Consider the following 25878-nt stretch of genomic DNA (forward strand, 5'->3'; position numbering starts at 1 on the left):
TTTTATATGTGATGGACAGACCCTAGGGTGACCCCCAATACTTCTGATTCCTTTTGGTAAGGCCTTTGTGTAAACTTATTTTCATGTGACTTGCTTCTAATCAACAGAATATGGCAAAGGCAACAGAATGTCACTCTTGCGATTACATTATAGCACACCAGAAAGAAAGACTCTCCCGCTAGCCTTGAAGAAGTAGTCATATGTGAACAGGTATGAACTTCCTATAGAAAGAGCCACATGTCAGGGAACTGTGGGTGGCCTGTAGAAGGCCTAGTCTAGTCTAGACTCTAGATCTCAACCCTGCAATCCCAAGGACTAAATTATGCCAACAACCACATGAACCCCAGAAAAGAATGCAGCCTGGCCAACACCTTCATTGCATGCTGGTAGCAATTTAAGCAGAGCACTAAGCTAAGCCATGCCCAGACTCCTGACCCACAGAAACTGTGCCATAATAAATATGTGTTGATTTAAGCCACTGTTTGTAGTAATTTGTTACACAGCAATAGAAAAATTGAAAAATTAAAGAATCAAACCACATTGGCACCCAGAAACCACTTAGACTACCATATAAGGCAGTGATTCTTTTGACGGAGGCATATCCCCCAAGCCTAATATCCTGATTCCAGAACACAAAGTTCTTATGCAAGCCTTGAAGTTACCTCTTCTTCTCTTAGTCTGCCTTTCAAGGCTTAGGAATTTTCTGTGTACATCTTTAGGGATCTCCATGGAAGACCCTGGCATAGCTTACCAGAAGGACTAGCTATGCAATTTATAAGGCCCAGAGGGAAATGAAAATGTGGAGACTTTTGTTCAAAAGTACTTAAGAACCTCAGGATGGCGACAGCAGAGCATTAAACAAAGCATGGGCCCATCTAAGAATAGGACCTGAGCAATTACTCATGAAGTTGGATCTTACGCCCTATTAGATATGCCCTGAGCAGATTATTTAAATCTGCTGATTTAATACTGATCCTCAGTATACTCCTCTGTAGAAAATGGCATGCAGTAACTGGCAACACGTAATACTGTGAAATGTGTGTTTGGAAGTATAGGTACACAACAAATGTTGGCTTTTTTATCTTCATTTCTGTCTGCTTACTATTGAACCATCAGCCTCAAGCACATACATCCTTTCTTATTCTTCTTTTCTCCTAACATAGATAATATAGTAACTTCAGTCATTCAAAGACAACTGGTAACAGGTAAAACTAAGAGATGATGATTTTTATTTTGATACTTGTTCCTTGTTTTCTAATCTTTCTTCAGATCTTAAAAAATTGGCAAGTTACATACAGACTTACAGCAGATTCAGAAACAGCCCAAGGTTTTCCAATAGATCTCTGTCATCTATCTATCTAGTACTCCTGGGCAATGTGGCACATTCTCATCAGTATCAGTGACACCACAACAGAGAACCTCAGCTGGGTAAGTGTTGGGAGTTGGAAGGAGGAGCTATAAGAACTAAGGCAGGTGAATAGATTGAAACAGATTCTCTGGTGATTCTGACAAGGTAAGCATAAAACTCACCACCACTACTTTGTTGGGAATAATTATTTTAGGAAGATTTCCATATCCCTTCTAGGGATAAAAAGGGTTATATTTATTTCCTATATAATTTTTTGTGAGTCTATAGCTTTTTACAAATTGCTACTCCCTAACCTCTCCATCATGTAAATTTTTGTGCAGGCAACATATGGCTTTTAATACTGGGTGAGAGATCAATTCATATTGAAAAAGATGACTGGGGGCTAGGGATCTAAATTCAGAGCATTTATACTTGCCCACACTCATAAGTGTAAGAGCCAGTGTAGCTTCTGGAGAATAAACGGAATTATCAACTTATTTCATTTTATGCAAACATGAAAGGTAACTTTCCTTGTGCATAAGTAGAGTTAATATGACCCTGATTTTTAGAGCCCATTTTAGAGCCCATTCTAATTCAGTCAGCAGGCAAATGTCCCTGACATCCTAAGATGAAATTCAGAATTTTTTTTTCTGAGATAATTTTATAAATACTAGTTATAAGCAATGAAATTATTCAAATGATAGCTTAGATTCATTATAATGAGTTGAATGGCGTTTTTTGGGCTAATCTAAGTATCTGTAACAATATTTTAATTATATAAGGTCTCAAGTAAGTCATTTATAAACAAACTTTTGAAATATAAACACCATATAATTTGGGAGCTGCAATAGTATAGACCAAAAAAGTTTACAAAAAAAGAAAATGACACATTAGTAATACATGCTTACTATCCTACCAGATATTTCCTTTCTATTCTTTATACAAATCTATAACTCCCAGCTTTTATTATTATTAATTATTAATTATTTAATACCAATATGGTCAAAACTAGTGTGGCATCCCTCCCCTCTTTTCCATATATTCCATGTTTACAGAAAAAAAAGTAGTGGCTGAAACCATGAGAGGTTGGTCCATTTTCCATCTAAGAGATCAGAAGGCTGTATTTGTCTTTTAAAGAACAGAGTAGAGTTTGACTATGAGGAGATAAAAATAAACAAAGGGAGAAAAAGAATGAAAGAAGGATAGCAGAAAGGTTGAAAAGAAAGCTAGAAGGTCATTAAAATTGCATGGTGATGTAGGATCACAGTGGCAGAGAGCACAAAAGGGAGTAACAGAGAAGACAGGAGACAAGGGGAATTGAGCCAGAAACTAAGGCGGCAGCAGGTCTGAGAAGAGATGCCTGCAACTCGCAGTGTTCTTTAGAGAAATGAGCTCACATTTATGAACAAATATCATTACTTTTATATTCACAGAAAAGAAAGAAAGAATGGGGTAATTTCTGTCACCTCAATGACAGCCTAAACAAGTTCAGGTTCAATTTAGAGAGAATTACATCTTTTCTTTAAAGTGAACATTATTTTCACAGTTTATTAATGCCATTTCCACAAAGCCAGTATCTGACTTTTAGCATATGATAAAATCAAGTAGATTTTCTTGTCTCTGACCTTCAACAAAACTCCAGAAGAGCAGTACTGAGGGTTCCAATGAAGGTTGAAAATTAGAGGAGATTGAGAGAAGGGGATAGATTGGAAGACGTGTTCAGGGATACAATAAATAAATACATACTCAAAATACAAAATGTGAGGGAAGTAGGACAGGAAAGCAAAGTTCTGTTTGACTTGATACATGCAGAGGACACACACACTAGCACTAAGGAATTTAGGTATTAATAAATTCCAGCAAAACAACTTTCAATTTAACCAAAAATTCGATCTGTCTAGACTGAATCTGATCTTAATGGACTCCTCATAAAGGTGTCAGAAGCTACATGATTGTTTCTTTTTTGATTGTGAATATAAAATTAGTGAAATACAGAGTGCCTGTGAGCTCATTTATCTCAAGACTTCAGAGGCGTTAGAGAAATCAATCTCATAATACTCACTAAATCTGTGAACTAAAAAGTGCTGTAACAATGCACCATATCATTGCTGTGGTTCTTTACATGCATGTGAAATAATCTCAGTATGGCAGATTTGCAACAGGACAGTGGAGGGGGTGGGTGTTGGCATAAGAGTGGTTGTTCAGAAAACAGGAGTGGAGGTGAGGTGGTTCATATAGAGGTTTATCCTATAGGGATGACTAGGTAAGCAACTTCTTTCTCCAAATCACAAAGAATCTTGCATTCTGCGTGTCCCTCACCAGTTTGCCTCTGCTGATGAGTCATTTCTTGCTACTGGTCCTACTCCCATGGACTCCTCCCCACCTCTGACTATCTGGCTGTGAAGAGGTTCTCACTCTGTGTGGATAGGAACGGGGGGAACAGCTTTTGGTCATTATATGAAGAAGCCTCATGACAGCCAGTTTTGTTCAATATGGAACAGGTCATCGTATAAGGTGAGCTTCCTGCCACAGAAAGACCCAGGCCATTCATTGGCACGGATAAGATGCAAGTATAAAGTGAATTGTAACTGGATGAGATGAACATTTCCTATCGATAATTTAATGAAATTTAAAAAATGAAATTTAAAAAAAAATCACAGATGAAAAATCAGATTGAAGGCAAGATCTTGTAAGGGACAAAAGAATCTATAGATTCAGTAAGAATGGATCTTTATAAATTAGGACGTAAGTCTTCATTTAAGAGGTATAACATGGACATTAAACATTTTAAACATATTGAATATAACAGTAAAATAAAACTCCCCTTGAAAAAATTACTGTAGAGAGGCTACTGCTTTACTTGTTAGTCAGCGGTTCAACTGGAATGACTTACACCTTCTTTCTGTCTTGCTAACCTCTTCAAAAGAACCCTTATATCTTGAAACAAGGTGGATATAGTCCCTGTTAGGAATATTTATGTCAGAGGGAGGACTGAAGCACCATGCATAGACAATTTTTATTGACCTGGCTTTCTTTCCCCTCTTCTCAGCGTTTAGTTTTCCCAGTTTCATTTTTATGCATCCCTTATGGATGATTAATTTTTTTAAACACCACATTTTGCTACATTGGTATTATGATAAACAGAAATTTAGATCCTCTGTGTACTCTGCAAAACATTAAAATGATAGACAATATGCATTAGAAAGAATGGAGAGTGTATGTAATAGCACTTCATGTAGCATACTACCCACTTTCTTCCCAGTCCTCCCCACCTCTTTCTTACCACTTACTGAGGTAGGCTCAGTACCAAAAGGGTGAGAATCTGGGTGGGAAATAGTCAAGACAGAGCAGGGTGAGAGAAATGACAGAATGGCTGAGAGCAGGCAAAGATGTCTTACTGGGCTTGCTTTGTAAGAAGAGATTTGAAGACTTTTAAGGCTAAGAAAAATGTCAGAGACTTTTGCTTTCAGCTCCTGTAGGTAAGGAGCTTACAAGTCATCATTCCCATGTTTACAGCAAGACAAACCTGATCAAATTGAAAATCAGCAATTATTCTCAGACCAACAGAGAATTGAGGTCACAGGACAAACCACCACCCCTTTAAAGATAGGCAAAGTACAGAGAATCATAGACAATAAATGTTTACCTAAAGGAAAATTGCTGGAGCAACAAATGCTAGAAATACCTTAAGTGCATATCACTAAATGAAAGATGCCAGCCTGAAGAAGCTACAAACTGTATGATTCCAATTACATGATATTCTGGGAATGGCCAAACTACAGGGATGTTAAAAAAAATCAGTGGTTGCCAGGGATTGAGAAGGGGATAGGAAGGGATGCATAAGTGAAGCACTTAGAATTCTTAGGGTGATTAAATTATTCTGCATGATACTATAATGGTTGATTTATAACATTATACATTTTTCACTTTATTTTTTTTAACGTTTATTTATTTTTGAGACAGAGAGAGACAGAGCATGAACGGGGGAGGGTCAGAGAGAGGGAGACACAGAATCTGAAACAGGCTCCAGGCTCCGAGCTGTCAGCACAGAGCCCAATGCGGGGCTCGAACTCACGGACCGCGAGATCATGACCTGAGCTGAAGTCGGCCACTTAACCGACTGAGCCACCCAGGTGCCCCCATTATACATTTTTCAAACCATATAACATAAAACACAAAGAGTAAAACTTAATGTATGCAGGTTTTTAAAATAAATCATTTTGGAGAACAGGAGATCCAAAGAAGTAACATAGCCTGTGACAAAAGAATCTCAATGTATTACAAATGTATTGAAACAAATTCACTGAATGTGGTTGGGGGAAATGATGCTGACCTAAGTAACTTTGGAAACAAGTGGAGGCTGTAAGATTAAAGACAAAAGGAAGTCCAGTAAACACTGTATTATAGTTCATAAAGTTATTTCTCATAGGGATATAAGTTAACAATTATGAAACAATATAAATGTATACTGGAACTGAACAACTAGACAAATGAATGGTAGATCATAGGAGCTGGGTTTCTCACTGGTGGAGTGGATGTGTACAGATAAGCAAGAGGAGAAGGTTAGAATGATTCATATGGTAATGGTTAGAGTTGGAGTCATCAGTAAGAAGTAATGTTGAGTTTAATAGAGATAAAGATGCTTATACAGAGATTTGTGTGTGTGTGTGCGCACAGGTTAGTACAATTACATATTTCTTTACTATGCCAACAGAGAGAGTGTAAATGAAACAAACCTTCCCAGTACTCGTATCATGGTATCTAATGCCATCGTCCAATAAAAAGAACCTGGAATCCCTGGAGAAGTGGCTGATTCTAGGACTGAGACGGTAAGTATACAAGATCAACCTGTATCATCACATAGTGCCAAAAAGAATGAAAAAAAAAAAAAACTAAGAAACCCCAAATTTATGGGCATATACCAAAAGGGCATTAGTAACCAAGTGTCAGAGCTCCTCTTGACCAAAGCTAGAACAATTTAAGCAATAAATAATGATGTATTGGGTTATAACCCAAAGTATAAATAATATCAATGAGTTCATAGAGATATAAATAAATGTTGAAAAAAATAAATGGAGGATAAGAAACATAGCCCAAATAATTTATATAAATACTCTGCCCTAAAGAAGGTCAAATGTAACTCTTCACTCAAGTGTAGACTGAGTACATTCACCTATTTCTAGAAAAAAAGGGCAGAGTGGGAAAAGAAACTTCACAGTGAAGAAACCTACTTTATCCAGGTGATCAAGGTTAGGTGATAAAATAATGTCCATAGTATGTACCTTCAATATGATATTTTAAAAATGGTACTTTACCTGTTATCTTCCTCCATCCAAAAAGCATAATCCCTATCTAATCATGAAAACATTAGACAAATCCAAATTGAGAGACAAAATACCTAACCAGACTCCTCAAAACTGTTGAGGTTCATCAAAGACAAGAAAAGAGAGAAACTGTCACAGTCAAGAGGACTCTAAGGATATTTGACAATGAAATGTAATGTGGTATCCTGGATGGGATTTTAAAAAAGGAAAAAGACATTGGATACCAACTAAGAAAATATGAGCAAAATATGAGCTTCAGCTAATAGAAATGTATCAACATTCCTTCATTAATTATATGAAAGTGCTACACTAATATAAAACATTAATTACAGGGGAAACTGTATGTAGGAGTATATAGGAACTTTCTGTACTATCTTCTACATTTTGATGTAATCCTAAAATCTATTAAAATAAATGCCAGGGTAAGGATGACTAGAAATCCCATATTCTGGGTTTCATTCCTATCCATGTTACCAATTCATTTTATGACTTAAAACAATCAGCTGTTTTTTTAGTTTACACAAAACTAGGTGGGAATTACAATAGTCATTGACAAATATGTATCAAAACACTGATTTGGGTAAAAAAAAAAAACAAACAAACAAACCACTATGCTGTGCTTAAAAGATAAAATATCCTATAAGAGATAATGACTCCTCTCCAGAGGAAAAAAAAAAATCTACTGTCAAGATGAGGGGGAGAAAAGACATACACATAAGAAGATAAATAGCAATATAAGAGAAAGCATGGTGAAAACAAAGTCAGTATACATGCTGTGTAAGTTCAGAAAGATTGATTAGACTTGAGCAATCAGAAAATGTGTCATGGACAAACAAGTACAAGATTCAGAAAGGAGGAAGGGAGAAAAGGCAGAGATGTGATGAACACAGAGAATAAAGCCATTCAGACAGGATGGAGAAAGACCCTAGGAATTAGATGGAAGCAACTGGACCACTTCTGACTGTGGAGAGTCTTAAAGCCAGCTTAAGAAATATGGATGTTATCCCCACTTGTGGTGTCCCCCAAAATGCTGACCCATGGGGCAGAAAGCACATTCATTATGACATGGTAGCCAATAAATGCTTGGTAAATGTCAAGCCCCAATTAATAACTTTAATAGTGTATCTTTATCCCATGAAGCTCAATATATTTCTGAAATACAATTTCACTTAAATTTTTACAATCCTTAAAAGTAGTAAACAAATGAGCTAAAAATGAGAATAAGAGAATAGAAAATACAGTTTCTAAAATAGATCTGAGACTAAAGTTTGAGTTTCCAGAGTGTTGTACAAGAGAGATTTTCTCTTCATGCATTTTCTGTTAGGTAACCCTTGAATGTTCTTTAAAATGCTGAAGGAATTGCAAAAGTCCTAATAGACATATTTTCAAAACTTGTGGGCCTGAAGAGAAAAGGAACACAAACCGGGGCAGAAAACTGATGTAACTAATTTGACTGAATATTAAACTGCCATATTATTTGAATATCTTATTTATATAAAATCTATTTCTATATGGTACAGAATGGAATAATATTTTAGACTGAGATCCTTTTTTCCCCCTCATATTACAAATAAACCCAGTTCGGGGGCTGCCCTATTTTCCTTTCTCTCTAAGTTTTTATTTAAATTCCTGTGAACATACATACAATGCAATATTACTTTCATGTGTACAATATAGTGACTCAACACATCCATACAACACCTGGTACTCATCACAACAAGTACATTCCTTAATCCTCACCAACTATTTAACCCATCCCTCTACCCACCTGCCCTCTGGTAACCATCAATTTGTTCCCTGTAGTTAAGAGTCTGTTTCTTGGTTACTTCTCCCTTTTTTCCCCTTTGCTTGTTTGTTTTGTTTCTTAAATCCCACATATAAGTGAAATCATATGGCATTTGTCTTTCTCTGACTGCCTTATTTCACTTAGCATAATACTCTCTGGCTCATCAACATCATCATTGCAAATGGCAAGATTTCATTCTTTTTATGACTGAGTAATATTCCATTATATATATATATACATATATATATATATATATGTATATATATATATATATATATATATATATATATATATACACACACACACACACACACGCACATCTTTTTCATCCATTCATCAGTCAGTGGACATTTGGGCTGTTTCCATAGTTTAACTATTATAGATAACACTGCTATAAACATTGGGGTGTATGTGCATGTATCCCTTTGAATTGTAGTTTTGTATTGTTTGGGTAAATACCTAGTAGTACAATTGCTGAATCATTGGATAGTTTTACTTCTCTTTTAAAAGCTTGAAAGGGGGGACACCTGGGTGGCTCAGTCGGTTAAGCGGCCGACTTCAGCTCAGGTCATGATCTCGCGGTCCGTGAGTTCAAGCCCCGCGTCAGGCTCTGTGCTGACAGCTCAGAGCCTGGAGCCTGTTTCAGATTTTGTGTCTCCCTCTCTCTGACCCTCCCCTGTTCATGCTCTGTCTCTCCCTCTCTCAAAAATAAATAAAACGTTTAAAAATTTAAAAAAATAATAAAAATAAAGCTTGAAAGGGAAAAGTACAACATTGGAGTGGGCATACTAGTTGATGAGCACCATGCGTCATCCCAGTCCCATCTCCAACACCCAAAACTAACACCATTGCAAACTTTTAGAAACCTACCAACATTTCAATATGGTCTACATTAAAGAATAATTATCTATGGCTAATTTTCCAGGAGAATAAAATGGCTTCATATTAGAAAGAGATTATAACAGAAACAATTAAACAATTAAAATGGGATTCTGTCTATGGTATTAGCACACTGCCCACTCAGATTCCAGGATGAATTTCACCACAGGTGTGTAGGAGGCAGCTGGCAAGGGGCAGACAGGTTGGGGAGGAGTGATATAGAAGCTCAGGATCAGGCCTCAGTCAGCTTATACCATGTTCTACCAGCAGTATGGCTCTTAACTTCTTCATAATTGAGTTCTAATCCAGTTACTAGTTTGATATCTTGCCCATGTCTTCTTACAAAAGAACTCCCTAGTACCTTGGCTCTCTGTATATACCCCCGAAGGATCAAGAATTGCCTTCTTTTTGCCTTCTCTCTCAGCTATACTTATTTCCAAAGCCACAACACCTCAGTAAAGTTTGGGCCCTTAGATTCAGACTCTTTCACTTACCAACCTACTTAACAAGCCACCATCTATGTGATCTTCCAAAACACTCATTTTCCATCCAGATGTTATCACATTGCCTCACACTGCCTTCTTACTGCTCATCAGCCCACTTCCAACAACTCTAGAATCCTAGTGTGGTTAACAGTAAACTCCAAAATAAACTTCAAATGTCAGGAACCAAGAGATAATTATTTAAAATTTGATTTCAAGGTTTTTTTTTTAATTTCTGAAACAAATATCGCTATAATGTCTCATATTTAACCCACTGGGTGTTGGTGTATATGTAATTTATTTTAATACATTTTATTATTCTTTTAGAAAATTGCTCTCCAATTGTCAAAACAATAGATGCAAGTTAGAGAACTTGGGTTGGGGTGGGAGACAGAAAAATACCAAGACTCTCATTTCTCAATTCATTTCTAAATGAATATTAACAATATGGATTACGTTGCAATAGTTTATCTTGATAACTTCACTTAGTATTTTATTATGAACATTTTCCCTGACATTAAAAATTCCTTGAAAAGTTTTTCAGGTGCTACATGATTTTATATCATATGAAAGTATGATCACTTATTTAATCATTTCCCCAAGGTCTTTTTCTTTTACCTTATGATACTGCTTTAAGGTGAGGTCAAATAGGGACACTGCTCAAGAAATCAAAAGCATTCCTATGGGGTCGGAAAAAGTAACAGACTCTTTGGCCATATCCTCATTGTGACTAGAATGGCAAATGTCATGAGAGACATCCTAAATGGAAAAATCACTCCACATCTAAGCACAGCAGCCTTTCCAAGGCACACAACATAAGCAGAAGGATGCTCTTCACATCATTGGTAAAGAGTTGATGTGACAACAATACCAACTTAATTCAAAATTACTATGACTTTCAAAACTCAAAATGAAGTGTCCAAGACATTCTTAGAAACACAAGGTAAAAACTCACCAAAGTTAATCTCAAAATGGATTGGGTCATGCAAGTTTTCTTTTTACCTTACACCTCTATACCCTAATTTTAACCCCATGACCAGACAGATATATGAGACCAAACCAAGAAGTTGGAAGATCTAACTTCTTTTCTGGCAAAATACTGATCTTCTAACTTTTTGACTATCCCAAGATGCCACGTGAAATAAAGAATGAATGGCAAAAGTGCTATAGAACCAGGAATAAGGCCAATAACACATGTCTGTTTTGTTAAACCCAAAGATTAAAAAACATGAGACACCCATATGGAGTGTTTTGCTTCTAGTAACAGCCCATCAGAAATGTAGCTCCCTGAAGAAAATAAGTTACCCTTTACAACACAGCTGAATTAATTAGGAACAAATCTGCCAAAAATCTACTAGACTGTAAGTTATGAAAGGCTGGGATGACTTATCCCATTCTTGTATTCCTAACACCTAGCCCCTTGTCTGCACCAGCACTAACCCACAGTAGAATCTCAGTTAATGTTCAACTGAAAAAAGAAGCAGAACTGTAAGCTGTACATGTTCCAATGCAACTACTAATAGAACAAAAGCAATTAAGGGAAAAACAAATCAAACAATGTGTCTGTTGTAGCAGTTGGGGTTCAGGCCCTGCAAGTTAAAAAATGTATTTGTAAGGATTTCCTCAGAGGTCTTAGAGCTCTAGAATGACAGTAATACCAAGCACTCTAATCAACTGTGCCTAGAAAACTGTGATTCAAAAAGTCAAACAGAAAAAAAACAAATTAAATAAATAATGTGCAGTGCTAAGCACAATGTATTTGTTACTAGGATTAATAAAACATTTTAGCAAGGTGGCTGAAAACAAAATCAATATACAAAAATCAATTGCACTTCTAAGCACTAGCAACAGGAGTTATGAAATGCAATAAAGATGCTACATTAAAGTAGCATAAAAAACACAAAGTAGTTAGGAATAAATATAATGAAATATATGCAATACCCTTATGAAAAAAATTAAAGTATCCTTCAAAATGTTAAAGAAAACTAAATGGAAAAGAAGAAATTAAACAAGACTACTCTGCAAAATTCATGTGACTATCTCAACAGGTACAAAAAAAATCGTCTTAAATTCAACAACCTACACATGATAAAACCAAAGAAAACAGACGTAATTAAACATTTCTTAAACTTGATAACATGCTTAATGGTTAAACACTAAAGCAAATGCCATACTTAAAGAATTTTTTTTGATGTAGTCTTTGAATCCAGAAACAAGACATATATAATTGTTACCATTGTTATTTAATGTTAAAAAATTGGATATAAGAACTGGAAAGAAAGAAGTAAAACTGTCAGTATGTCATTATGATCTTCTACATGGGAAACCATTAGGATCAACAGAAAAAACTGAATTAGCAAAGAGGTCCAGATATAGGTTAATGCAAAATTCAGAAACATTCCTAAATCACTATAACAAGCTACAAAATTTCATTAAAAAATAAGATACTACTCATTATATTGAAAAAATTAACACTATCAAGAAATTAAGATAGTGAAAATTACAAAAAGCCTACAGAGAGCAAATTTGTAAACTCCCCTAAAAGACATTCATAAAGAATTGATTAAATGCATAATGTATTTATGAATGGAGAAAATTGCCGAAATCAATATTCCCCAAATTAAATTGATTTATAAATTCAATGTTAAGACTAACCAAAATTCCAGCTGTACTTTTTTAAGAACTTAATATATTTTTTTCATGATGTGTGTGTGTGTGTGTGTGTGTGTGTGTGTGTGTGTGTATCCCTGAACAGATACATCAAGTTAGAAAATAAAAGTAGGGGCACCTAGTGGCTCAGTCAGTTAAGCATCCAACTCTTCATTTCAACTCAGGTCATGATCTCAGGATTGTGAGATTGAGCCCTGTAGTGAGTCCCACATAGGGCTCTGTGCTGAGTATGGAACCTATTTGAGATTCTGTCTCCCTCTCTCTCTCTGCCCCTTCCTCCCCTTCTCTCTCCCAGCACCCCCCCCAAAAAAAAAAGAAAAAGAAGAAATGTCTTCCTATAACATTTTAGCACATAACAAAAGACCATAGCAATAACAACTATATGCAACTATGAAGAAAAAAATTAAACAATGGAATAAATTTCCTCCTGATAGAGCTGAAAATAGTGCTCATCAGTGAGGAAAAGACATTGTATTACAGTTGATGTTAGGAAATCTAGCTCATTATATGATGAAAATCAATACTATATATCAATCCAATATTATGCACAAAGGTTTGAAACCAAAATATGAAATAGAAAACATGAAGCTTATACATATAAGAAAAAATTTTGTGAATTTAAGTAGATGAGGAAACAAAACTAAGACACAAAACTCAAACTATTAGGCAAAAAATGATGGATAACTGAGAAAATTAATAGACTAATACCAAATAGAAGTAATCAACATGTGGTATGTAAAGAATATAGGATAAAAAGCATTTCTGCAAATATAGACAACCAACCAGAAAGCACATGAAGATGCAGACAAGAACTTCATAGAAAGGGAAACTTGAATGGCTAACAAATATATGAAGATATGTTCATACTTATTAATTAGAACAAAATAAAAGCAGGTATTCAATTCAAGGTGGTAAGAAGGGCTGGGATGAGGGATGAATAGAAAAAATGAAAAATAAAACTAAATGAACAGATACCATGTTCATGGATTGAGAGGTTGTGTGTCATATAGATGTCAATTCTACCCTAATTGATCTATAGAAACAATGCAATTACAGGTAAAGACTCAATGGGTTGGTGGTGGTAGTGTTGATTCTATCTATCCATCCATTCACCTACCTCCTTATTACAAGCTTATTCTAGAATGTGTCTATGGAAAAGCAAAAGACCAAGAATAGCCAAGACATTCCTAAAGGAATATCAATCAAGGTAGGTGGACATGTCTTACCAGATATCAAGACTTATTAGGTTTAAGGTATAAATAAAGTATTAAGTGTATCAAAATAAAGTTTAAGATGGTATGGATTAGGGATAGACAAACATGACAGGAGCTCTACAAAGGATCCAAAATTGAAGATATATGGAAGTGTCATTTATTACAGAACTGAACTGAAAGTTAATAGAAAAAGGAGGAATTTTTCCATAAAATGAGTTGAGAAAAACTGGGAAAAAATAGTGTAACAGTATATCTGTACTGATAAAATACACAAAAATAATTATATGTATATTAAATATAAAGATAAAACATAAAATATTAAGAAGATAAGATTGAATATCTGGGACAGGAATAATTTCTTAAGTTTAACATAAAAAGCCCAAATCATAAAAGAAAATATTTATATGCCTAAATTGTGTTAAAAGTAAGAACTTCTGCTCACCAAAAAATGTCATAAAAAGAAATTGAAAATTCAAGCCACAAACTGGGAGATATTTGTAATTTTTTAAAATATTATCATAAAAATATAGAAAGCACATCTGGAAGTCAATCAGAAGTAACAAACAAGCTAATGAGAAAATGGCAGCACTTAACAAAAGAGGCAATAAAAATGGCTAAATATTTGAAAAATGTAATCTAGAAAACAAATTGGCATTAGGTAGTAGGATATAAGTATGTGCATATAATTTAAGATAGATATGTTAAAGAATGTTTCACAGAATATTCATTTACCATTCCCTGTATTGGCAAAAAAAATAATTCAGGAGTAAAATGGATAAATTCTGGAATACTCATTCTGTGGAATACCATGTAACAATGAAAATGGAATACTATGTAACTGCATGCATCAACAAAGATGAATTTTAAGAGAATAATGTTGAGTGAAAAAGCAAGCTACAGAAGAATGTATAATTTTATTTATAGAACTTGAAATGCATGAAAAACTAATATAGGTTTAGGGATAGAAACATATATAAAGAAAACTAGGAAGAAAAACTAGGAAGAAAAATCAAGACAATTATATCACAAAATACAAGCTACCTCTTAGGAAGCATAAACAGGATGACAATGGTACAAGCATCCAAGGAGCCTTGACAGTAATGGTTCTTTTTTTTTTTTTAATTTTTTAAAAATGTTTATTTATTTATTTTGAGAGACAGAGACAGAGCACAAGCAGGGGAGGAGCAGAGAGAGAGGGAGACACAGAATGTGAAGCAGGCTCCAGGCTCCGAGCTGTCCTCACAGAGCCCGACGCGGGGCTCAAACTCACAAACCGTGAGATCATGATCTGAGCCGAAGCCAGACGCTCAACCGACTGAGCCACCCAGGTGCCCCAGTAATGGTTCTCTTAATCTGAAGTGATAGGTATGCAAGAGATTGTTCTTCTTTCATTTTCTATAATATTATGCATAGTCTAATTATAAATCTTTTTTTGTTTGTTTTTGTACAATAGGTAAAAAACAAAACATACAAGAGAGCGCTGTCTGAAGTTCCTCTATTGTCCTTTGGCTGATAAATTGCTTTTTTTAAACCTTTCTTCTCAGTTTAAAAAATATATCAACATTTATTATAGCATATCTTGAAATAGTATCCTGTGTATACTAGGTGCTTAATAATTATTCATTATAATTATTATTATCATCAACACTATCATATCTGTTATTATCAATGCAACCACCAATGTGGCCAAAACAATCTATGGCTTCTCTCCTTACCCAGTGCTTTAATGCTTTCCCCAACCAACAAAAACGAATTGATGAATTATGCCTTTACTCAACTACCTTTTTAATCATATATATCCTGCTCTTGCTACAAATCTTTTTAAAACTTCCATAGTTCCTGCCTCCATTCAGTATGCCTCTTTTAGGCTTTCACTTCACTTAGATCATTATTTTCAATTTAAGAATATTGCAATGCTTCCACATTCATTCTATTTTTATATCCATTCCTCCCAAAGGAAGGCCCCTCATCTTTGAATTTGGTTTCAATATTCACATACAATGAATGTGAGCATCTTGAAGACGAGAGTCACATCTCATTGCTCTCTCTATCCCCAACATCTTGTTCCACATGATGAGCACATTTGTATATGCTCAAAAGATGTTTGGAGAAGGAATAATGAATAGTAAAATAAATAAACTAAGGATTATACAAACATGGAAGATTCTTGTTTAAGTTAAAGGACAAGGCAGTTATGTTTTGCCTCTCATTTGTTCTAAGAAAATAGTGTTGTTAAATTGAAAAAATAGCAACACAAAAGGCATAAGTCTATAAAAGGAATAGGGGTTCAGTAGCCAAAATATTTCTTAAAAATCTTGAAAGGTGGGGAACCTGGGTGGCTCAGTCAGTTGAGCCTCTGACTCTTGATTTCGGCTCAGGTCATGATCTCATGGTTGGTGAGACTGAGCTCCACATCGGAGCTTAGTGGAAAAAGGATGCTAAACACAGAGGGTAAGTAAAAGACTGCCATAGCAAGGCTAAAGAGATGCCCACTCCCTGGTCAAGGTACAGAGGGCAGAGCCACCAGCAGCTTAACATTTATAACAAGGCCAAATAAAATAAAATAAAATAAAATAGTGAAATAAAATAAGATAAATATATATACAATACATATATATATAGAGAGAGAGAGAGAAAGAGAGAGAGAGAGCAGCTCTTTCTGAAAATTTGAATAATTGCTACAGAAGCTAGATTATTGCTGTTGAAGTAGGCACTTATCTATTCTGGCATTTATGAGTTATTGACCTAAGAGGGAGCTTTCTGCTCATTTACCCTAGAATACAGACTATCAGTTTTTAAGACCTATCCATGTACAGAGAGTTTCTAATAAGTCTCTTTATTCAGGAGAAACCTGTGTGAAAAAAACAGATATACATGGCTGAGACAAAATGTGGAAAATAATATTAGATCCTTGCTGATACCATAAAAAATTATATATGTATTAAAGAGCTAAATATAAAAGACTAAATTATAAAATTTTAAGGTAAATTTAAATATAGATGACCTGTACTATTAAATATGAATAACAATTGGAAATAAAAAGACGTGTGGAAAAACAGCAGCAACATAAAAGAATGACAACAACAACAAAAAAAAAACTTTTAGACTAACTTCAGAGAAAAATAAATAGGAATTGAGATTATTTTCATCAATGATGTTCAAGAATACAAAAAGCTAGTATTTATTTAAGGATTACCACATGCCAAGTTCTGTTCTGAGAGCTTTACATGCTTAATCCAATTTAATCCTCCTAATATTCTTATAAAAGAGTAAAGATTTTTTTCCTTCCCTTAGATGTAAAACCCTAAATTAAAATAATTAAACATTTCTAATGTACACAATAAGTGACCAATCCAAAATGTGTACCTAGGCCCTCCCTCTCCAAAACTTATACTCTTAGCTTTATACTATAATGCCTTTGGAAACATAGCACCTATAAAACAAGAGTCTGTTGTAATAACCAAAGCACCAAAAAAGTTTCTACAAATGTTAATCAGGTTACCAAAAAGAAAACTGTTAGATAAAGTCAAGAAACTTTTCCAGAGCAAAGAGACAGTAAGAAAACAAAAGACCTATGAAACGAATGGGGGAGGGGGTGGAACTACATTTGAGTGCCTAAAGTTCTAGAAAGTGAAAACAAAAAAAGATGTGTTTTCACATGAGAAGAAATCATCAAAAATCCCAGCCCAAATAATAATAAAAGAAAAAAATCTAAATATACTTTCATGCCATTTTATAACCCCCAGCATAGAGAGAGTATCTTAAAATATGCTTTCAAAGTGACAAAAATGAAAACAAAATTCATGAAAAATAAATGACAATATGTCATTGTCCTAATTAAATGCTAGAAAATAAATTTAGAGCAATGCCTTCAAAGTTTAAGGAGAAAAAAATTGAACCTAGATTATATGTTTTCAAATGTGGGGCAAAACAAATATATTTTCATATACTCATAAACTCAGTTATTTTTTTATCACATCCACCTTTCAGAAGAAATTGCTTGAGGATAGCTTCATCAAAACAAGAATGGTAATCAAGAAAGACAAAGATATAAGCAAGAACAACAATAACAGCAGAAATAAACCAGAAGCACAGTGAAAGAAAATCTTAAGACAACAGTGATGTAGCAAGCCTAGAAGGCAATTGGTTTTAATTGGAAGAGTAAGACACTGAACCACCAGTAAAAAAATCTCACAGAAAATGGAATAGATTTCAATCAATATAAAAAAATAAGTCAGAAGAGATCAGCACTGCGACTTACAAAAAAAAAAGTTCTTCAATATTACTAAAGGGAGGTAAAAAGGAGAAGGAGGAACACAGACATTAGGAAAAACAGAAAAAAAATCTACAAGAAAGCTATTTGTTACATACATAAGGCAAACCAAAATGTGGCATGATTTTGAGCAGTTAGTGGAAGACAATGTAACAGTACTACTCATTTGACCTTGATGCTAGATTGATTCAAGTAATGTAACAGGTGGGTAGCTGGGCCATGAGGAAGGAAAAGTAATCTTACTCATCATCTTTAGAACAGACATAGAGCTAACGTTTGAAAGAATTGATTATGGTTTCAGAATGGAACATAAATGCTATCTAGCAGATAGAGCTAACAGAAGTTGGAAGACAGAAAAAGTGTGGAGAGGAAGAGAGGTCTAATATCCTCCCAGTGCACAGCGAGGAATAAGGAGACCCCATCTAAAGACTAGGACACAGGAGTAGAGATTAAAGTGCATTATCAGAAGTTATACACATGCATAATTGAAGAACTTTTCTAAATTAGATAACTATTCAAAATTGAAAAGAAGGAGGGAATTGTGAGGAGGACATTATTTATATAAATGAGATAATCTGCCATATTTTACAGTGAGAAGTAGAAATAACATCTAACGTTGACTAATCAATTAGTGTTTAAATATTTGTTTAAAATTATAGCATTAACTAATAGAAGAGCCAAAATCAAAAATGGTTTAAATGGTTAAAGTGTATCTGAGCAGGGGGTTGGGGACTGTGAGAGACCGGCTGGTGCTTTTCTTGATGAATCTGTTGGTACTTACTAGACTTTACCCATGTGCACATAACACACTGGTAATTTAAAATAAAAAAAAATGAGTAATTAAAAAAAAACCAACAAAACCAGGGCGCCTGGGTGGCTCAGTCGGCTGAGTGTCCGACTTTGGCTCAGGTCATGATCTCACGGTCTGTGGGTTCAAGCCCCGCGCCTGGCTCTGTGCTGACAGCTCAGAGCCTGGAGCCTGCTTCAGATTCTGTGTCTCCCTCTCCCTCTGCCCCTCCCCCACTCATACTGTCTCTCTCTCAGAAATAAATAAACATTAAAAAAAAATTTTAAAAAAACACAATAGATCCTAAGACTAGGATCAATGCCCATTGAAATATCATCCTATAACATAAAGAAATTTTCAGATTCAACCTCTATTAAATGCTTTACAACCAATATTGCTTATAGATGCTACTTATAAAATCTCTTGATTCTCTTTTCCCCATGTATATTTCAGGATCACTTTCTACCCATTTGTATCTGAAATTCATTAGTCCCAATATATTTTAAATAGTCCCAATATATTTTAAATAATTATTTGCATTTTTTGCTGATTTTAAACATACATATAAAAAAGTATGTGCATCATGGAAAAAATGGGCAATTCTAAAAAATATATAGATCAAACAATCATAATCTACTTTTCAGAAACTAAATTGTACACCCGAAACTATTATTACACTGTATATTAACTAACTGGAATTTAACTAAACACTTAAAAAAAAAAAACTCGTTTAAATAGAAAAAAAAAAGGAAGCAGTTACTTTTGATACTTATCTTCAATTACCCTCACTGTTAAACATAACTAAAATCATAATACAATTAATGCTTTGCATTCTACTTACAAAAATAATATATAAAATTTTCCATGCTATTATTATTCAAATGTAATTTTTAAAATAAATGTTGATGGATTATAAAAATAGTACATAACAGGGGCACCTGCGTTACTCAGTTGAGGCTCCAAGTCTTGATTCCAGTTCAGGTTATGATCCCAGCATTGTGGGACTGAGCCACAAGTGGGGCTCTGTGCTGAGCATGAAGCCTGCTTAGAATTCTCTCCCTATCCCTCTGCTCCCCTCCCCCACTCATGCTTGCTCTCTCTCTTAAAATTAAAAAAAAAATAGTATATAACAAATATACAGAAGTTAGAAAATAGAGAAAAGCACAAAAAATAATGATCCTTTATAATTCTATAGTCTAGAGATACTCAGTTTTAATTCCTCCCACCTTTGCTCAGTATATACAGGGTGTGTTTTAACAATTACTCTAATCTATTGTAAGTGGAAGTTTGTTTCCTGCTTTTGTTTGTTTATCTTGAGAGAGAGAGTGAGTAGGGGAGGGGCAGAGAAAGAGGGAGAGAGAGAATCCCAAGCTCGCTCCGCACCATCAGTGCAGAGCCCGACATGGGGCTTAATCTCAGGAACCCTGAGATCATGACCTAAACCAAAATCAAGAGTCAGATGCTTAACTCACTGAGCCATCCAAGTGCCCTCCTGCTTTTTTCATGATAACAAAGACTATTCCCTTTGTACACCAACTTCTTCATAAATATTTTTGCATTTTATTATCGAATTGTAATTAATTCTTGTCCCATTATTAAATAAAATTAAATTTTTATCCTACTATTAAATATTCTTGTTCTTCTAATTTGTCAATCATTCAAATTGGAAATAATGATTCAATGAACCCATTTGTGCATAAAATCTTTTCCTCTTTTGGATTATTTTCATCATTTAAATTCCTAGAAGTACATATACCATCTCTAAGAGGAGTACAATAAATTTAGACTGTATAAAGATCATTCTGAGTACAATAACTGAAAAAGCATGTAATTTAGATGAAGGTGAAGTGATTCCTTGACTTATGTAAGATGTTGCTGCATAATTAAAAATGAAAAAAGAGTGGGGTGCATTCTTTTCACATGCCCTTAAAAATCAGTAAGAAAATACGATGCCTTTTAGGTTGAATGTACACACAGAAACCTTAGAAACAGCTATCTCCTTTCTCTCAAAAGTAAGTAATAATTTATACCAGGCAAACAAACAACTACTGGTTTCGTTCCTTTTATGGCCAATGTATCTCCATGGAAGGCAGTAGAGCAGGTAAAGATTCTCAGTCAACTATAAAGTTCCAGTGCTTATTTACAAGGCTGATAAAAGAGTTGCTTTAACAAATCATGCTTCCTCTCTGATCCTAATGACATCAACTTAAGAGAATGGTGATATAATGACAATTGGATCACTAGAAATTGCAGGATCATATTTTCAAGATATGACTGCCATTTATACGCAGATCTCTAAAGGGAAAGGAAGAGATCCACTGACTTCCATAGATCTCTTAGTGTTTTAATTTCTAAAGGCAAAACATTGATTACTTTTGTCACATTAGCTGGCATATGACCCTGAAAATACCATCGGATGTTAGTAATATGATATTTATATTTGTAGGAACTAGTATTAATTACCTAGATGTTAAATTCTGGGAGTCTCTGAATGCAAATGAAAACCACAATGAGATATCACCTCTTACCTGTCAGAAGGGCTAAAACCAAAAACATAAGAAACAGCAAAGGATGTGGAGAAAAAGGAACCCTCATGTACTATTGGTGGGAATGCAAAATGGTGGGACTACTACGGAAAACAGTATGAAGCTTCCTCAAAAAATTAAATACATGATGTACATTAAGTACATATTTGTCAGTACTTCCACTACTGGGTATTTACCCAAAGAATATAAAAACACTAATCTGAAAAGACATATGCACCCCTGTATTTATTTCAGCAATATTTACAATAGCAAGATTTGAAAGCGACCCAACTCCATCAATAGATAAATGGATAAAGAATATGAGGTACCTATATACAACAGAATATTAGCCATAAAAAAGAATAAAATATTGTCATTTGCCACATGGATGGATCTAGAGAATATAATACTAAGTGAAGTAAGTCAGTCAGAAAAATACAATTAGCACATGATTTCACTCATATGTGTAATTTAAGAAACAAAACAAAAAAAAAAAGACAAACAAAAAAACAGACCCTTAAACATAGAAAGCGAACTAGTGGTTACCAGAGGGGTGGGGGGTGGGGGAAAGGGTGAAATAGGTGAAGGGGATTAAGAGTACACTTATTGTGTTGAGCACTGAATAATGTACAGAATTGTTGAATCACTATATTGTACACCTGGAACTAATATACCACTATATGTTAATTATACTGAAATTGAAAAAACAAATAATTTTTTTAAGATTTAAAAAAAATTTTTTAATGTTCATTTATTTTTGAGAGAGAGACAGAGTGTGGGTGGGGGAGGAGCAGAGAGAGAGGGAGACACAGAATCTGAAGCAGGCTCCAGGCTCTGAGCTGTCAGCACAGAGCCCGATGCGGGGCTTGAACTCACAGACCGTGAGATCATGACCTGAGCTGAAGTCGGATGCTTACCGACTGAGCCACCCAGGTGCCCCAAATAGTTTTTTTTAATGTTGAGAGTCTCTCTTAGTATTTCCTCCTTAGTACTATGCATGAGATTTCTTAAATGCCCATTAGTGATTAAAGGTGTTTGCATAGTTGTGATGACACAAGATAATGGAGAAAGTAAAAGACAGCAAATTATTCCACACTGGAATAAGTTACCAAGTGAGTATTTGAGGGCCCAGAGTCTGTAGAGCAAGTCACTTTGAGAATCTGAATGATCCATATACCCAGAAAATAAATTTAATGAAGAACATGGTGGAGGAAAAATTGTACAGAAATAAAGATGGAAAGGTTGACCAGAGACAGATAACAAAGGGCCTTGTACACCAGGTTAAAGTAACAAAATATTATTGAGGGTATTTAAACATGAGATGTCATGATAAAGAACACTCTACCTGGAGAACAAGGAAAGAACTGATGAAGAAAAGAGGTTGTTGCAGTAATCTAGGCAAGAGATGATAACAGCCAAAATTAAGAACTAGAAGCTGGATGGTGTTATGGGCTAAACTGTATTCTCTTCAACTCTGTTGAAACTTTAACCCCCATTACCTCAGCATATGACTACATTTGGACATAGGGCCTTACAAAGGGGTGATTACATTAAAATGAGGCTGTTACTGTAGGTCCTAATCTAATCTGGTGTTCTTACAAGAGAAATACAGACACACAGACAGACATCAAGGATGTGTGCATACAGATGTCCACCATAGGAAGACACAGCAAGAAGGTGGCAGTCTGCAAGCCAAGGAGAGAGGCCTCAACTCTGATATACCTTGATTTTGGGCCTCAAGCTTACAGAACCATGGGAAAATAAATTTCTCATTTTTAAGCCACTCAGTCTGTGATATTTTGTTACATCATACAGCAAATTAATAGAGATGGATATAAGAGAATGGATCTGAGAGATATTTAGAAGTCAAAAATTATAAAATTCAGTGACTAGACATGAGGTTTAATGAAGATGCAGAACCACAGTAACTCCACATAGTGGAGCCATTTTCCAAGGCAGGGACTCCGAGGGGAGGAACAGGATGGGCTAAAGGTCACAAGTTGAGCTATGGATCTGTTGAATTCTTCATAATTATGAGACATCCAAGTGAAAGTATAATTATGGATTAGATAATTAGATATTTATGGATCTGGAAATCAGGAAGTTTGGCTGGAGAAATGGGGTGGGACTCATCAACATACAGATGAATGAAGACCTGTTGGAGACAAGAGAACCATTGCTTCAAGCTGGTGACTTTAAGATATGAGAATATAGAAATGAAACAGTATATATTCACAGATGGTTCTATCCTCCCCCAGCAAAGGTCACTAAGTGTTGCCTCTTAGCACTTGAGGCCAACACTTGAATGTCTACCCAGAACACATTACCCTTTTTTGAACAGGACTCTATTTTGGTTCAGATTTCAAGCAGTAATGGGCCAAGCCCTAGGAAATAAATCATGATTCGTTCATGGAAATCATTGCAATCCACCTTCCCTTTGCCAGAGAATATTTAGTAGACATTTGACCTATTCATTTCCAGTGGCAAAATATCTGAAAAAAATTTTATTGATAAAAATAAAAGAAAAACATATACAAAGACATGTACCTCTTTTTTCTTGAATTTGAGGACTGCTGAAAAAATGTCATATTTGGTATAGTGGCAGCCACATTGTGAGAATGAGGGAAGGTCAACAAAATCAAAGAAAAGACTCCCCAGAGGTCTGAAACTCTACAGTTCCTAAAGCAATCCTGGAATCACTTTACCACTTCACTTGTCTTGAGAGAGAAATAATCCCGCATTGTTCATTCCACTTTAATAAGTTAAGTTGTACAACATGATGATTTGATACATGTATATACTGTAAAACGGGGACCACAATCAGGTTAGTTAACACCTCCATCATCTCATATACTTACCTTTATTTGGTGATAACATTTAAGATCTACTCTATTAGCAATTTTTATGTATGCATAAAACCATGTTCTACATTAGATTCCCAGAACTTATTCATCTCATAATGGAAAGTGTGTACCCTTTGACTACCATCTCTCCATTTCCCACAGTCTCAGGCCCTGGCAAACATCATTCTACTGTTTCTGAGTTTGGCTTTTTTAGATTCCACATGTGAGATGACACAGTATTTGCCTTTCTGAGTCTGGCTTATTTCATTAGCATAATGTCCTCCAGGTTCATCCATGTTGTCACAAAATGCAAGATTTCCTTCTTTTTATGTCATCCTTGCACAGAGGCCATGCTAATCTTCTCTGTATCATTCCAATTTTAGTATACGTGCTGTTGAAATGACCACTTCTTCTTTTTATGTACACATACAATGGAATATAGATACAGATTTATATAGATGATATAGATATAGATGTACACAATACACACACACATATACACATACCACACTGATACTTTAGTTGATTCCGTGCTGTGGCTATTGCATATAATGTTGCATTGAATATGAGGATGCAAATATTTCTTTGAGCTAATTATTTCATTTTATGGAAGGTATCTTGAAAGTGCAGGCTAAGACAACAACTTGCTCTTCCTATTAAAGCTAAGAGCCTCTAGCTTTTAGTCTGGGGGTTCCTAGTTCTTCTTTCAGTTTCTACTTAGAAAACAGTGATGATTTAAAAGATAGCATGGGCCACCCTCTGTGTGCAAAAATGATAAAATTGAATAGAGTAATTAGTAGGATATAAGATAGAAAACATCAAGAGCTAGTAATTTAAAACATTTTATACAATATCGGGGCGCCTAGGTGGCTCGGTTGGTTGAGTGTCCAACTTCAACTCACGGTTCGTGAGTTCACCCCATGTCAGGCTCTGTGCTGACAGCTCAGAGCCTGGAGCCTGCTTCATATTCTGTCTCTGTCTCTCTCTCTCTCTCTCTGCCCCTCCCCTGCTTGCATACCGCCTCCCCTCCCCTCCCCCTCTCTCAAATGTAAATAAACATTTTATGCAATATCAAAACTTTAAATGGGTTTTTACAACAGTCATTACTTAAGACACAATATAATTTCAAGTATACATTCATTTAATAATCATATAGTAGATGCTCAATAAATACTTTTGATTTAATTTGATGTGAGAATCACATTGAACATTGAGAGCAAAATCAAATTCTGTTTCCTCATATAAGAAAAACTCACAAAGGCTTTTCCTTGCATTATTTCATAAAAGAAATTTCTTAAAAGCGCAAATATCTCTACCACTTTACTTTTTTTTTTCTACACAGAACCCTACAAAGTGACTTCTCTTCTGTGGTCTAATGCAGGAATAGAGATTAGAAATATGTCTCTGCTTTCCCAGGGGAATTCCAGCAAACCTTTTTTAAAAAGGATAATACCAATTTTCTTTAAGCATTGAAAAACATAGAAAAATGAAGCAAGCCTCTCAAATTTTTTTATGAAGTAAAACACTAATATTAATCTTGAGGATATGCATACTACTCAACACACACACACATACACACAAACACAAACTTCAGACCAATTTCACTTTTGACTATCAATGTAAAAATACTAAAGATAATATTAGCAAACAGAATCCATTGATACTTTGAAAAGCAGAATAGTGTATCAGGACCAAATATGGCTTTGAAGATCATTTGATATGAGAAAATGCATTAATACTATTTTTT

At 34.9% G+C, this 25878-nt stretch overlaps 1 protein-coding gene and 1 non-coding gene across 3 annotated transcripts in view; both read right to left on the bottom strand.

Moving 5' to 3' along the window:
• Positions 1–25878, bottom strand: part of INPP4B (inositol polyphosphate-4-phosphatase type II B) — a 755730-nt gene that overhangs the window by 688623 nt on the left and 41229 nt on the right. The window lies entirely within an intron of this gene.
• Positions 24433–24538, bottom strand: LOC125924087 (U6 spliceosomal RNA). The gene has a single exon (XR_007458272.1). It is a non-coding gene; the product is annotated as a U6 spliceosomal RNA (small nuclear RNA).

This window comes from Panthera uncia, chromosome B1 (genome assembly GCF_023721935.1).
Source record: "Panthera uncia isolate 11264 chromosome B1, Puncia_PCG_1.0, whole genome shotgun sequence".
Lineage (NCBI taxonomy): Eukaryota > Metazoa > Chordata > Mammalia > Carnivora > Felidae > Panthera > Panthera uncia.